Source organism: Puma concolor, chromosome A1 (assembly GCF_028749965.1).
Source record: "Puma concolor isolate L17-30 chromosome A1, mPumCon1.1.hap2, whole genome shotgun sequence".
Lineage (NCBI taxonomy): Eukaryota > Metazoa > Chordata > Mammalia > Carnivora > Felidae > Puma > Puma concolor.
The window spans coordinates 70080271-70095163 of record NC_141667.1 but is presented as its reverse complement, the minus strand read 5'-3'; positions in this window follow the sequence as shown (position 1 = coordinate 70095163).

The window sequence follows — 14893 nt, the reverse complement described above, 5'->3', positions numbered from 1 at the left end:
TGATGGTGGGCTGTGCTTTATGAACAGTAAAGGCACATAACACTATGTTGCTAGGCAGGCTTTGCCTCCCACACACACACTCGCAGACAATGTTCATTACCCCCAGACCACAGGGACCATTGCCACAAGGAGAGGTGGGAGACGTGGCCTGGCTACTTGTGATTCTTCTCCCGTGTTCTTCTTTCTTTGGAAGCTGGGAAATAGTCTTGCTGCTTGGCCTCTGTCCTCAGCTCTTGTGCGGCTGGGCCAGCTGAAAGATAACCTGTCAGAGTGGAGGCCACACGGACACATAACTTTTATTGCCATGGAAGACTGTCTGGGTCAGAGATCAGGCTGATTATACTCCTAAGTAAATAAAGAAAAGTAATGGTCTTTGGGTTCACTCTTCCTTTGCCAGGAATGTTCTCCCCTTCCTGTAATTCAGCTCTCAGCATAGATGTTACCTCCTCATCCAGGCTTTCTTTGGGCAACCTGTCAGAAACATCCCTCCAATATCATCCCCTCTTGTTCTATTTCCTTCAGAGGATGCATCTTTACTCTCTGAAATTATTAGTTATGATCACTAATTATAATGATATATCATAGGTTATTTTATTTTTTAAACATTTTATTATTTTTATAAACGTTTGTATATTTTGAGAGAGAGAGAGAGAGAGAGAGAGCGAGAGAGAGAGAGAGAGAGCATGTGCGGGTCGGGGAGGGGGAGAGAGAGAGAGAGAGAGAATCCCAAGCTGAGCATGGAGCCCAGTGCAGGGCTAGATCCCATGACTCTGGGTTCATGACCTGAGCTGAAATCAAGAGACAGATGCTCAACCAACTGAGCCACCCAGGCTCCCCAATATATCATAATTTATAATGATATACTAGTTATTACTACTTATCACTAGTTATATAGTTATAACTATATATAACACTAGTTATATAGTTATAACTAAAACTATAGTCTCCTTGAGGACAGGGGCCTTTTTTCTTGTTCAACACTATATTAGCTTCTAGAATTAGTACCTGGGATACAGAGGGTAGTTATTTAAAATCATGGTTAGATGAACAAATGATCGAGTCCCATTATTTTCTTAGGATACAACTAGCAAAAACAGTCTGTAAAATATAGCTAGAGTTGACAAAATCTGGAGAAAAAGTTTTAGTTTGCATTTCCCTTTACAATAAAGTCCAGAAAGTGGGAAGTTTCTTTCCTCCACCTGACCAATATGTGTGCTAAATAGGGGGCCAACCAACTTCCTTTCGATAATTCTGACAGGGGGACCATGCATTCCCTCTGTCATTACCCCCATTCTGCCAGAGGAAAAATGGCAGTGTTTCTAAGCTGATTCTGTTTCCTGCAATTTTCTTGTACTACTTTTGCATCGTGTGCATGTGCACGCGCCCACATGCATGGTGCTATCGAACACACTATGTTAGAAGGGACTTCAGTATCTGTCCTACTGCCAGATGAACCCAGTAGGAGAATGTGATGTGGGCCAAATGCTAGTCGAGGTGAGCTGGGAACGTTGTCAGACAAGTCCCTACTGGAACCCTTGCTTACCAGATACCACCCAGTCATAAGGGGAGGCCATCCTGCAGATTTCACAACCTTAAAACAGAAGTTAAAGTTCTTTTTGCAACCCAGGATGAAGTTCTTTGTATAAGCTGGTGGCATTTTCCACCTATCTCCATCTGGTGCTACCAGGGGGCCTAAACCATGGAGAAACACATGGATTTGTTTCCCAACTGATTAATCCTATAAACCATCCATTATTCATTGTGAACCTGCTGTGCTCAGCTTCAGTGCTAGATGCTGTAGGGGATAGAGACCACAGGGGCTTGCACTCTAGGATTTTATATTCTGAGGGCAGGTCTGGGACTAACTCTGCTTAATATAGAATATACTTAAGGCTAAACCGGCTGTCAGGACAACATTGTAATTGTTACAGCTTTGTTTCAGGTTTGCAAATCTTGTGTCCAAAAAGAGATTGTAAATTACGGGATAGTGTGATATACTTCCATATTTTTAGTGACAGCAACTTGTGCAGTCTTGAATACCTAACAGACTCTTAAGGAGAAAAAAAATGATGGTTTGAATGTTACAGAGCCTGATAGAAGTTGGTCTAGGCTGCTCTTTCGCTAATTGAAAGGAATGGATGGTGGGGCAGAATTTCTATTCTACTCCCAGGGCACATTCCAAGAGAAAGAGTCACATGAGTCATCCCCAGAAGCACCACTGAACTGCTGAAAGAGATTGGCTTTTACATTGACCCAGAAAGTTTCAAGGTGTCCCTAGAAAAGGTGACACCTGTGAAAATGTCCCCGTCATGTCCAGGGGACCAAATCGTGCTTTGACCTTGCTATCCTGGCCTCTCTAATTAGTTACACTATTGCCAAACTCTCAGGAGCCCCGGCTCTGTCCCAGGCCCGAGACACTCCGCATGGCCTCTGTGCCATTGTCTGCCTGCTTGTGTTGTCAGAATGCCTGCTCTTTTACTGAGTTTAAGTTTGCCCTTCTTTTGTTCAATTCCTTTTTCTGACTGGCTACCCTGAACCTCATTCAAATGCCATGTGCGTGTTTTTGAAACTTGGCCATTTAATTCACAGGAGAGCCTTGGGAAAATTTTAGGTTTCAGGTTGTGCAGGGGTCACGTTGCTTTGAGTTTCAGCTTCCAATTGATGTTTAAAAAAGACTCAAAGAGGGACTCCAGCTGCACCTTCTGAGTTTTACCAGGTGTGTTAGCAGAAGCCAGCAAGAAAAAGAGGCAGATTGCAGTCCTATCACACTATTTCAAATGGATTTACTGCACTTGTTAGATGGTATTTCATAGATGGTTATTACTGTTCATCACAATAAACTGAAAGTATAGGAAAAGAGGAATTAAAAAGCAGTTGTGAAAATGATTGGTTCTATGTTCCTGGGACCCCAAGCTGGGATCCGGGGAGTTCAAGATTCTAACAGTCTCTGCTTCAGGTTATCTGTTTTTTCAGCCAAGGCATTTTAAGATCCCCTAGTTTCAGCAGGCCTCTATGCCCGTATCTGTCTAAGAGAAGGAAAGAATCCTACCTATGTTCCCAGATCCTTAGGACTGTGAGGGGATGACTCAGTGAAGAGGAGCTCTGGAAATTCAAACTCTTTGGAATCACCATAGCAGAAGTAAGGTAATATCTCAAGAGGGCTCACACCTTTTTTCCTGAGGAGTGTTGCAACCGACCACTAGAAAGACAGCTATTGACTGTTTTATTTTGAAAATGTCCTTTGGAAATTAAATTTTTCGTAGTCAAACCTGACTTCCACTACTCCTCATTTTGTTCTGGGGAGTGTATAAGACCCCATAGGCAACAAACTGAGAGAAGTGGATGGGGTGAGCCTCCCTGAGTCCTGGGTCCGGCCAGAGCCTCATTGGAGTACAACCCTGGAGGTCCCTTTTCATTATGGGTGGATCCTCAGGGATCTGCTTCTCCAGTATGCCCACCTATGGTTTGGTCCCTGAGTATAGATTTGTCACTGAAGAATTATTCCATTGTTAAAATAGATGTCAGGTATATGAGGACATGTAAAAAATTTGGTAGGAGAAGGGTTTTCTGTTTAAAATAGAGGAAGGTAGCAAGCGTAGCACTCATGTTGGCAATCAAAACTTTTTCCTTACCATTTTAGGTCTCTGTTGGTTCATGGTAAGAGTCATGCTTTTAGTTACATCACCTACAGTTCATAATGAAACCACTAGACCTTGAAGCCAAGTCATGTCAAGCCGAAAGTGTTTTAAGTTCTTCATGCATCTAAAACCTCATCTCAACACAGAACTTTTATTTTCCCTGAAGCTTTTCAAATTGACTTCTTTCACAGGGAAAAAAATATTTGCATGCATTAAGTTCTTTGGACTTCCCTATTTTTATTTCCAAACTGGCACATTATCATTTCCTCTGTCATACACAATCTGGCCTTATTGAATTCTTTGCCATTTGATCTCCTTAAGTAGCTCAGCTCCGTCAGCCTCTTCTCTGACATTGAGAGTTTTTGCCTTATGCTGAATATAAATTACCCCATTCTAGTTGTATGAAAAATTAGAGTTTCAGATTTTATCTGATTTTCTCATAGTATTAAACTCCAAGAAAATATTCACAATAGCTGATCAGATGATCTGATCAGATCTAGGTTTGGGTAAGGACCAAATTTGCTGGCTCTTAAATTCTTCAGTTGGCTTTGTACTTTGTAGCTTATGTACATTATCTTGGTTATTGTCTCTTGAGGCTTTGACATTTTGTCCATCAAAAGAATAAATGCCGTCTCTGCTTAAGTGACTTTGTTTATAAAATGGAGTAATTAATGGTACCTGCTTCATTGGATTAGTGGATTAAAAGAGATACTACATGATCAGTATTTAGAACAGTACCTGACATATAAAGACTGCTCTAAAATGTCCAGTTGTTGTTGTTGTTGTTGTTATTATTATTATTATTATTATTATTATTATTATTATTATCATTAGGTAGGTTGTTGAAATGGGCATGGGTGCACATTCTTTACATGATATTTGGTTCCAGATATCAGATGTCAGGAATGTTGAGATCATTTAGGATAGACTAGGACTCTTAAAACATAATGAAGTGATACAAAGGCCCTCCATCCCTAACCTGAAGGCATCCTAACTAGTCACAGTCACATGGCATTATTTTGCTCTCCCTAATAAGAGAACACTGCTTCTTACTTTTTTTTTTAACTTCATGCTCTAACCATGTGTTCTTGCTTAGTGTAATGTCTCTTGTGTTAATTACATTGTGTTATTTTTTAAAATGCCCACTTTTTTCATAGATAACTTTCACAACTAGAACAACTATTTTCTATGTCTTAAATTTATCTATCTATCAATCTGTCTGTCTATCTCACACAGTCATAAGAAGCCTGAGGTCATTTAGATCCTCCCTCTGCCATCAGATCAGATGCCAATTCAGTCACCTCAAGTAGATGAGACAGTCTTTGAAAGTACCTCCAGAGAAGGGCGTGGCATTCTTTGTAATTTATGTCAAAACCCTAAATAGAATTTTTGTTTGTCTTAAATATTGTCAAGCCTTATTAGCCTTGCTATTCTTTGCTCCAGTATGTTTCTTTAAAGACACTTAAAACAATTTGTTTAAGAAGCATATTGTGGGTTGGTGTTTTTTTTTGTTGTTGTTTTTTTAGCCTTTAAATGATGTCTCCACTAATTTTTCCTTATTAAGATGGAGTTCACAGTATCTGTTAAACTCGGGTGACAGAAAACCCAATTCAAACAGACTTAAGAAAGATTTAATATATAATTTAATTGAGAACAGCAGGGCTAAGGCAGCTTTAGACGCTGTTTAAGCCAAGACTCAAACAACATCATATATATCATAAAATCATCAGGATTTGGTTAGAGTCAGTTCTCTGCTTTCCCATTGGTTTGATTCTCCTCCAGGTTATCTCTTCACTCCACAAGATACTAGCTACAAAAGTTCTCCACTTTATTCTCAGCTGGTAGTTCAGAGGGAAACAGAGGACCTAAGTAAAACAAAGTTAGGTGTTCACAAACATCATTAAGAATTCTGATAGAGATTTGGTGATAGGGTGAATCCTTTAGACAGGTGGTAGGGTAAGAACATTTTTGAAGGTGGTTTTTAGGCCTAAATGAGGAAACAACCATGAAAATGTTGCTCAAAGATTGCTCAAAGCATAATAAACGTCAGGTGCAAATGTTCTGAGACACAAATGAACATGACATATTCTAAGGGTAAACAAAATGCTGGTATGGCTAGAACTGTAAGTGGAATTTGGAAGAAGAAAAAGTCAGAAGTTGGCAGGGTCACACTTTCTGGATTCCTATAGGCCATCACAAAAAGCCCCTGGAATGTTTTCAGCCAGGGATGAATTGGTTTGAATTGGCTTTCAAAAGCTAATTTTGGATGTTTTGAGGAAGATGGACCATGGTTGAGTGTGTTAACCTAGTCCTCTCACTCCCCCATGCTGTGGGAAGTAGAGGCTAAGACAGGAATATAGTGCATTCACATAGGGTATATGACAGATGATGATCCTAGGGAGCCTGAGTGAGAGACCAAAGGAAAAGAAATAGCTATCTAGAAGGTAGTACAATTTCCAGAAATAGTCACCTTATTTCTCACCACCTCTGATAAGTTACTTGCCCTTCTCTGTACCAGTCACTCAGGGAAATATGCAGATTGAATATGACCTAGGTGTCACTTATTTCACTCCTGAGTCTGCAGTCAAGCTTTTCCCAAGTATGGGAGCTCACAGTGGGAGAGGGATGACTGCTCAGAGGGGAACTGAGGTACAATTACCAGAAAAGTGATGAATGGATAACAGATGGCATAAACAATAGATGATTTTCATAGTTACTCTTCCTTAGATTCCACAGAAGATACGGTCCAAAAACAGTAGCAGGTGGGTTTTATATATTAGAATTTCTTTATTTTATTCTTCTATGATATTGGATGATGGGCTTTTAATTTTTATTACACCTAAATAATACAGATGAAAAAACACAGATGCACAGCACTGATGATGGAAAAATGTTGAAAATAGGAAACTCAATAGCAGGTTTTGAGAAGACACTCTACTGGACTTGATTAGATAACATTATTGTAATTTTTGCTGAGCAATTTATTTAAGGCAGGGCATTTATTTAGCATTTGATGCATCTATAAAAAGAGCCTTATCTGTTGAAAGAAGCACTTTAAATATTTTATATCTCCCGGTTAATTTGGATCCGACTATATCATAAAATCATCTTTGAGCTAATTTCAATTTCAGATTACTTTTAAAAACCCTACCTCTTATTCTCTCTCTCTAAAAAAAAAAAAGGAACACAGGAAAAGTTTTGAGACTGGAGGGTCTGACACCACAGGTGAAGATTAAAGAGTGACACATCTGTGTGTTTGTGTTTGGGGATCGGTAACAAGGTGAGGCTCCGGAGAGATGTGCCTATCATTCTCTGCAGCAGAGGGTCAGCAAACAGAGAAAGAACTCAAGCCAGGAAGCATTTGAAAGGTTCCCACTAAAAGATTTAAAAAAAAATGGAGAAACCACAGACTGTGAAAGATAATATTGTTAAAGTTACGTGGAAGCATTCCCAAAGAAACGAAAAAAGTGAAAGAATAAGGACACCCCAAGCAGAGAGGAATAATGTTGCACACATGACTCAAAGGTCAGATGGCTGAGCACATCCACTTGCAGTGCTGAGAGAGGAAGGGGGAGAAGTATTTGAACTTGGTCCTGTGCCCACCGGCTGTCCTGCAGGGATGGCTCTCCCCTGGGAGCCTGGTCGATGTTTTATTGTGGAGGCCCGATTTTCTAAAAATTAATGTCTTTATCCTGTCCTTATTTGCTACTTCATTTCCTATCACTGTTCAAGGATAAAAGCTTGATTTGCTATTATTGGAGGACATACTTTCCTGGTTGGGGCATCTAAGATTTTCCACCTACTTCTCTCTGAAGGCCTTAAGGAATTTCATATCCCCAGGCTTGGAAGCTCTTTCTCCTAAGAAGAAGTTGTCAAAGTGCAGATGGGTTTTGTTTTTCAATATAATTCCCACGGGGGGGTTGGGTGCGGCTAATCCAGAGAGATCCATTTCTCTGGCTCAGACCTTCAGTAGTCTCCAAATTGGAGCCTGGGCCTGAAGATAAGCTGGGGAAGCAATGAAGGTAGACACAGAACGTAGCAAAGACTCTCACTGCAAAAGAGAACAAGCAAAGGAAAACCCTGCATTGATTTTTTATTTGCTGAGGTAAACAACAACCACAAAACACTCATTGTTAGGACAAAGACGTCCTGAAATCTCAGTAATTTCACAAAGTGAAATGTTCTCTTGCTCGTCGCAGGCCTGTTCTGGTCAGCATGTGAATGGGTGGGCAGGTAGAGGGGTCAAGTGGGAGAGGATTCTGCTCTCCACAACTTTAAGGAGCTTGTGCCTCTGTCTTCTGAGGCTGCTGAGTCTTCTCCATTCAGCTGGCAGATGAGGGAAGAGAGCTAAAGTCTCATCTGGGGGAGAGGTGTTTGGGGGGGGTGTCATCAACCAGGCCTGGAAGAGATACAGTCACTTTTACTCACATTCCATTGGCTGGACTCAGCGCCCATGGCCGTATCCCAGTGCAGGGACACTGCAGTACAACTGTTTCCCATGTTGATACCAGCAAATGTGCTCGTGGCTTCTCCTGCCCCAGCCCATTGACTCGCCCAACTCATCTCCCGCGTCATGGGTGGGAGAGGGCTAATTCCAGTTCACAAGAGACAATTGCCAAATTTGCAGGAATTTTGCCAGCCGGTTGTTAAACACAGCCATTATTTAACAACAAATGATATAAACCCATATAAAAATATTTAAAACCTACTAATTAAAAGCTAAGTAGTTTAGAACTAAAGATAAGTACTGAAAACTCATAACTTCTTATTTCACTACTTTTTTTTCTTTACTCTTGAGGTTATGTCTAATGTGTCTGTGTGGTAGAAACACTGCCCATCTCTCCCCAAATTCACATTCATTGACTTGAGGCTGCCAGCCTCCCATCAGCCAACGTGGGAATAGGTCACTTTAGCAACAGGCAAATGCTGCAAATCAGGGATTGACTTACTGTTTTGTTGATTGTCTGGACTTAAGAGAATGCCTGAGAAAATGTTAGTAATTCAGATTAAATTTAAAAGTATGTTGAGCCCACAGCCTTTACGTAGTGGATAGCGTCCAAGTTGAGGAAATATTCTTTCAGTATTGAACACTGTTCCCCAATTCAGCAGAGAACTTGTCTGCATTGCTGATGAAAGACTGCAATTCTGACATATGGTAGTACTAAAACCAGAAGGGGTTTGATTTAAAGAGTCTAATTTGTATAAGGGTGGGAGATAGTTTGAAAAGTAGGTCACACATCAAATTTAATCTCAATAAATTTATTAGGTAAAGTTACCAGATTGGGATGTGACTCCAATCATCAAATCATGGTTAACTGGTAATTGTAGGCTGGCCAAGGATAGAGGGATTTAGCAAAAATCGGTGAAACAGTTTTTGAGAATCAATTGGCTATAGGAAATCTACAATAAAGAGTATTTTATATTTTGTTATCATTTGCAAATTGTGGACTAACATTGTTCTTATCAGTAAAATTTACAATAAACTTATGTATGTATATCTATATGTCTATATATACATACGGTATGTGTGTGTGCACATTTCCCCCCCTAGAGACCACAATAAACTTACATGTTTATGTATGTACATATGTCTATATATGCATATGGTGTGAGTATGTGTGCGCATTTCCCCCCAAGACCATAATAAACTTACACATGTATATATGTATATATGATATGTCTGTACATACATATGGAGTATGTGTATGTGTTTGCATGTTTTCCTCCTAGATACCACAATAAACTTGCATATGTATGTACATATTATAAGCGTATACGTATGGGGTGTGTGTGTGCACATTTCCCCCTAGAGACTACAGTAAACTTACATATGTATGTAGCTGTGTGTGCATATGCGTGTGTGTGTGCATGCGAGTGTTTTCCCCTAGGACCTGCTGTTAAATATTTACCAGCACACCGCTTACCACAGCCTGGTGTCATTCTCCGCGCTGTCTCTACCTCTCCCTGATCTCTCTCACCTCCTTGCTGTTTCTTCTACTACCTTCCTTCTCCCTCCACCTTTCACTTGTATGTCTGTCTTCTTCAAAACCCACCTCAAGTGTTAATGGTCTTCGGTTTTCACCCTGAACGTCCCAGAGGGAACCGAGATGTCCCTTCTCTATGTTCCCACAAATGCCTTAGGGGCTAACTGCTCTTCTGGCTTTCATGGTTAGTGTTGTCTCACTTTGGGTTATGGTTATAATACATTGAAATGTATATGTAAAGAATATGGTGTTTTAAACTTTTTATAAGTTATATGATATATATGGACTCTTCCAAATCTTCCTTTTTTTTCAACTCCACCTTTTGTGTCTGAGATATATTCATTTTGAGGCCTGTAGCACACTTGTTGCCCCCAAGTAGCATTACCATTATATCAGTCTACTGCATTGTATCCATCCTTCGCTCACGTGTCACTTTTTCCACTTTTCCACTATTAGAAACACTTTACCACTAGAGACACGACGCATGACTTTCCTAATTTTCATGTGCATAAAGACAAAATTACCATTTAAGACAATACCAAATTATCTTCCTTATTATTACTATTATTATCATTATATTATTTTAGAGTTTATTTATTTATTTAGAGAGCCTCAGCGAGGTAGGGGCAGAGAAAAGAAGAGAGAGAGAACCCCAAGCAGGCTCCGCACTGTCAGCACAGAGCCTGACATGAGGCTTGAACCCACAAACCATGAGATCATGACCTGAGCCAAGATCAAGAGTTGGACGCTTAACCAACTGAGCCACCCAGGTGCCCCTGTATTATTTTTATTAATTACTACTTTCTGTATGACCAGCAGTGTATATACATTCCTATTGATCTCAATTCATTCCTATGCTTTGACCACTTATCAGACTTTCTCTTATTTTTATAGTTTTGAAGCTTTTCCTTTCACTTTCTCGTTCGTATATTTTGATAACCATGAGTCCATAATTTTCATGTATTCATTCACTTATTTTATAGCTCATGTGCCTTGTTTAATAATTTTTTCCATCCTTAGCTTGTAAAGTTATTTCTTCTAAAAATTTTTAAAACTTTGCTTTTCCCCTTCAAGTGTAATCTAATTTTAGATGACTACTTCTTTCCCTGGCTTCATTCATCCAATGGCCTATTCTTTCACCCTCATCCATCATAGGTCAAGTTTCAGGGCTCTGTATTCTGGGGCATTGCTGTTTATCTGTCTATGCATTAATGCCATGCTATCATAATCCTAATAATTAAAAAGATAATTTTACCTAGAAAGGAGAGTTGTTTGATCTTGTTCCTATTCAGAAGTATCTTCGGTATTTTAGGCTATTTTTATTCTATGTCCTTTTAAACTAAGCTTGTCAACTTCCATGAAATACCTTGTTGACAACTGATAGGACTTAGTATAATTTTAAGAGAAGTGACATCTTAACATTTTTATATCTTCCTCTATGTGGACATAACCATTCTCTCTTCTATGTTCCTGTATTCCTCTCACTTTTCTTTGTCTTTCAGTAAACTTTAATAATTTTTCCCATTAAGATCCTACAAATTTTGTTAGATTTCTGCCTAAAAACGTTTTATCACTGTGAGTGCTGTAAATAGTGTCTTTTAAAAATTACATTTTCAACTATTTGTGTGTGTATGCACAGATGTGTTGTATTAGACCATGTAGAGCTAGCTACCATGACAAAAACACCAAAGCAGTGTAATGGCTGTTCATAAAACAGTACTTGGAAGGCCAAGAGGATGGAGGAAGGCTCTCCTTCATGCCGTTACCTGGGACTCAGGCTGACTGAGGTTCTGTCATCTTCAACACATGGTTTCCAAAGTTGCTTGGAGAATTAAATTCATTGCACCCAGACAGAAGAGGAAGAAGTGTGGAGAAGCACTGCTGGAGGGTTTTGAAAGCCTGGGGTTGTATATAGTGTACATCACTTTTGCTTTTATTCCAATGGACAGAAATAGACACAGTGCCCCCGTAACTGCTGGTAGCAGGAGATATAAGAAGTGAAGTCTGTGCCTGGAAAGCCAGTTTGTAGAAATTCTGCATTCCTCAACTGGAGACATGCAATTCTACTGGAGAGCTACCTGTCTCTGCCAAAGTCTATCTCACTGGTCTCCAACTACACCTTCATACTCTTATTCCCACTTTCCTCCTCAGAAGGGTTACCCCATCTGGCTCAAAGTTCAGAATCTCTGGATAGTGCACTGACACTCTGTAAGGTTTTCTTTCATAGCTTTAAGGGTCCAGCAACCCAGGATCTAAAGACAGTTCTTCTCCTCGGGTAAGATTGTGGGGGGAGGGATTCTAGGATCCATTTGGACCTCCATTCCAGATTATAGAACTTATTACCCCTAATTCTGGGAGTGCTGATGGCCGACAGCCCTCTGCTGCTTTGCCCAAAGTCACAGTACCTTTCCAGATCTATTGACCATTCAACTTGAGAGTAAAAGACCAGTTCTCTCAGCCCATCTCAGAACAGTGCTAAAGGGACAACCCACCTGTAGGAACCCCCATGGGGTGGCTGAAGCTTCCAGTGAGACTGTAGAATGGAGATCTACCTCTTTTCTCAATTCTCCTTGGCTTCTCTCCTCAGGTGTTGTTCCCAAGAATGTTTTCTAGTAACCTCCTGGTGCTAATGTCTGTCAGGGTCTGCTTCCTGTAGAAGTCAACCTGTGACATTTCCAAAAAGCAGACTTAGGCTCTAATTAAAGAATTTGTTCGCCTGCCAGGGTGGGGGGACCTCAGAAGTTTCACCCTATAGAGCTACCCCATTGTTATGGATTAATGTCTGTGGTGGTTTTTTATTCTTCCCTGTTCTGAATGGAACCTGTGCGTGGCTATTATCCTTTTCCTGCTGCACCACTGTATAATGTATTGCCTCTGATAGGGGTGGTAGAGTATGGGATAATAAAAGGGTGGCATGTGGAAATTTTGGGAAACAGTCTTGCATCCTGATTATGACTGTAGTTGCATGAATTGATACATTTGATGGTATTTGACTAGCTCTAATATAAAAATAAATAAGGAATATGTAAAAAAAACTTGTGAAATCTGAATAAAGTATCTAGTGAATAGAATTATGTCAGAAAAAACTTTATAATTTTGATCATTTTACTATAGCTATGTAAGATGTGTATTATTTGAGGAAGCTGGGTGAAGGGTAGACATGAACTCTTTGTACTATTTTCCCAACTTCTATGTAAGTCTAAAGGATTTCAGAATCAAAAGTATTTTTATTTATTTATTTTTTATTTATTTTTTTAGTTTTTTTTCAATGTTTATTTATTTTTGAGACAGAGACAGAGCATGAACAGGGGAGGGTCAGAGACAGAGGGAGACACAGAATCTGAAACGGGCTCCAGGCTCTGAGCTGTCAGCACAGAGCCTGACGCGGGGCTCAAACTCACAGACTGCGAGATCATGACCTGAGCCGAAGTTGGACGCTTAACCGACTGAGCCACCCATGCGCCTCTCAAAAGTATTTTTAAAGAAGTTTCTTACCCATTGCTTTTAAACTCTGGCTCATAGTGAATATTGATTTAAAATTATATAAAGCTTTTTTTTTTTTTAATTACATACATACAGCTTTTAAGGAGGGTGAGAGAACTGTCTATTTCCACACTCACAGTTGCTATAAAAGGAGCTTTAAACTTACGGGTGAGAGGGTGCCATTAATTGTCTCTGTGTCAGTTACTGACCATGATAGAACATTGGGTATGTCGAACATTACACTTAGCCTCCAGTTCTCAGCCACTAGGACTCTACCATGTTTGATCCGCATGCTTCCTATAGGCTAGTTTTCCTGCATCTGTGAGCTTTCCAGAGGCCACAGACTTGGGGACACTGGAAGATAGCATATAGTTATGGAAGAGAATCCAATCCTGTTCCGAAATAGCTTATAATTTTATTTGGGAAGTAGATGGATCACATGAAATAGCTAAATGAATATATAAGTAAATGTGGAAAAAGCAAAATTGTTGAGGAGGAAATATGAGGAAAGGGCATAATTTTAAATGAACTGGCTTTAACACAAAACAAGTCTAGTTTGGTTTTGTGGTGGGTTTAAGGTGGCTGAAAATTCTTTGGCATCCCTCCCATCAAGAGTTGGGTTTCTTTTTTGTTCCTTCACTGAGGTAGCTTTAACCGGTGAAATGCAGTAGAAGTAACATTATGCTAGCTTCCGGTTAGCCCGTATGAGGTCTCGCAACTTCCTACTCCCTTGGAGCCCTGAGTCTTCTTGTAATAAGTTCAGATATCCTGTGGAAGAGACTACATGGAGATATAGAGGGGGTGAGTATAGTTCAGCTTTCCAGATGCCCCTACCAAAGTGTCATTCCTAAGGCTAAAACTGTTTTAGAGCCTCAAGTCTAGTCCAGCTACTAGCTGAATACCATCTGGTGACCCAGTCAACACTTGTGGACAGAAGAATCACCCACTTGAGCTCTGCCCTAGTTCTTGACTCACAAAATTATGAGATGGGTTTGGTTAGGGAATGAAAGACTTGAAATAAGGGATTTATTACAGAGATTAGGCATTATAACACTGTGAGAGAAGCCAAAGAATAAGGCTAGAAGAGATGGTTGGAGGATCAGAGAAGTCACTAACTAGGGAATATGAAGGGAGAAAAGTCTAAGTGTCTTAGTCTGTTTGGACTTCTATAATGAAATACCACAGACTGGGTAGCTTACAAAAACATAAATTTATTTCTCATACTTCTGGAGGCTGGGAAGTCCAAGATCAAGGCCACTACATGGTTGTGTTCTGGTGAGGGCCCTCTTGGTTCATAGATGTTGCCTTCTCTGTGCCTTTCATGGTGAGAAGTCTCTGTGGACCTCTTCTATAATGGCACTAAATGACCTCATGAGAGCTCTTGTGACCTAATCACCTTCCAAAGACCTCACCTCCTCATTACATCAACTTTGTGGATTAGGATTTCTTTGTTTTTTATTTATTTATTTATTTATTTATTTATTTATTTATTTATTTATTTATTTATTTATTTATTTATTTTGAGGCAGAGAGAGAGAGAGAGAGAGAGAGAGAGAGAGGGAAAGAAAGAATCCCAAGCAGACTCCATCCTCAGCAGCGAGCCTGATGCATGGCTATATCTCACGACTGTGAGATGATGACCTGAGCAGAAAACAATAGTCGGACACTTAACTGACTAAGCCACCCCAGTGCCCTGAGGATTAGGATTTCAACATGTGAATTTAGTAGGAGGCACAAATATTTAGACCAGAGCACCAAGTCAAGCTCTTGCTTCTGCAACAGGCATAG